We start from the raw sequence: 1,759 nt of genomic DNA, 5'->3' as shown, positions 1-1,759 counted from the left end.
TGTGTTAACCTAGAACTTCATTTTCACTGATTCTAATTGAGTCTCTATTGACTTTTCTTGTTGTTTGTTTGCTCTTTCCCTGTGTGTATGACTTTTTATTTTGTTGTTAAATAGGATTAACTTGTTCTACTAAGGTCCCAAGTAACTGTTTAGAAAATTAAAACACTATTTTCAAAGTGCCCAAACTTCCTTAGCGGCAACTATTATCAACACAAATAAATTAAAATGTCAGACATAAGTCGAAGGCGTGGGGATGAGGGCTGAAAGGGGGCTTTGGGGCGGCTAGCAGTGGAGGGGCTTGCCCACACGGTAAGGGCTGGGTGGCGGCAGGGCCGGGCTGCAACGGAGTCTGGGGGAGCGGTGACCACCTGCCCGGCCACCGTGATGACCCATGGCTTCCTGAGCAGGCACCAGGACTTCTTCGAGGCCTGGAAGCTGACGGGGTCCAAGACCCATATCATGAAGTCAGCGGATATGGAGAAGTTAGCTGACAGTTTGCACATGCCATCTCTCCCTGAAACGGTGTTTGGAGACAACGTCCTAAGGATCCAGCACGGATCTCGTTTTGGGATAGAGTTCAATGCTACTGATGCGTTCAGATGTGTAAACAACTACCAAGGAATGTTAAAGTAGCCTATGCTGAAGAGTGGCAGGAAAGTTGGGTGGAAGGTGAACACTCCAAAGAAGTTATCAAACCGTACCCTTGGACCTATTATGCAACAGACTGTAAAGCTGTAAAGGAAGGTTACTTGGAGAATCTCTTAAGTTGAAGGTTGTAACTACAATAGATCATATAGATACAGAAAAATTGGAAGCCAGAGAGTAGATTAAATTTTTTTGAAGAAGCTTTCCTGTTTGAAGATGAGCTGCATTTTCATGGAGTTTCAAGCTTGAGTGTGAAAATTAGAATAATGCCTTCTAGGTTTTTTCTGCTGCTGCTGTTTTCCTTGCAAACTGATGGGTCTTCATCAGAATGAATGACACAAGGCTTTGCCATGAGGCTGAAACAGCCTACATGATTCCAGAATTTACATCACCAGAAAGCAAAATTCCTAAGCAATGCATGTTCCACCTTCCCTCTTCACAGAACCCAATGAAATACCACAGTATTTACCAATTAAGGAAGCAGTCTGTGAGAAGCTAATTTTTCCAGAGAGAGTGGATCCCAACCATAGAGAGTGAGGATAATAACATGTGATACCACATAACTCTCACCTTAGAATCTAACTATACCCCTTGGCTCTTTGTAGGAGTGCTTTATTATAAGACTTAATTTCCTTGCTAGTGTATAGATTTTCTGTCATCTTAAAGGAAAAAATATATATAAAGAATTGTTTCGGGCTGGAGAGATGGCTTAGCGGTTAAGCGCTTGCCTGTGAAGCCTAAGGACCCCGGTTAGAGGCTTAATTCCCCGGGACCCATGTTAGCCAGATGCACAAGGGGACACACGCATCTGGAGTTTGTTTGCAGTGGCTGGAGGCCCTGGCACGCCATTCTCTCCCTCTCCCTCTCTGTCTGCATCTTTCTCTGTCGCTCTGAAAGAAAGAAAGAAAGAAAGAAAGAAAGAAAGAAAGAAAGAAAGAAAGAAAGAAAGAAAGAAAGAAAGAAAGAAAGAAAGAGAAAGAAAGAAAGAATTGTTTCAGGCAGGTTCCACTCAAGTGTTATTTGTACTATCTTCAAGTTGATACTCCAGGTTTATAGATTCTGGAGCTAAATTTGGACTCCTAAATTGTCACTCGGTATGACCTCAGTAGTCGTG

At 42.9% G+C, this 1,759-nt stretch overlaps 1 pseudogene; it reads left to right on the top strand.

Annotated features, from left to right (window-relative positions):
- The first annotated feature begins 387 nt into the window (after nucleotides 1–387).
- Nucleotides 388–1,182, top strand: LOC101601814 (annotated as a pseudogene).
- The last annotated feature ends 577 nt before the right edge of the window (nucleotides 1,183–1,759 follow it).

Source organism: Jaculus jaculus, chromosome 10 (genome assembly GCF_020740685.1).
Source record: "Jaculus jaculus isolate mJacJac1 chromosome 10, mJacJac1.mat.Y.cur, whole genome shotgun sequence".
Classification (NCBI taxonomy): domain Eukaryota; kingdom Metazoa; phylum Chordata; class Mammalia; order Rodentia; family Dipodidae; genus Jaculus; species Jaculus jaculus.
The sequence above is the reverse complement of the archived record's forward strand: the minus strand, read 5'-3'. Positions and strand labels throughout refer to the sequence as shown.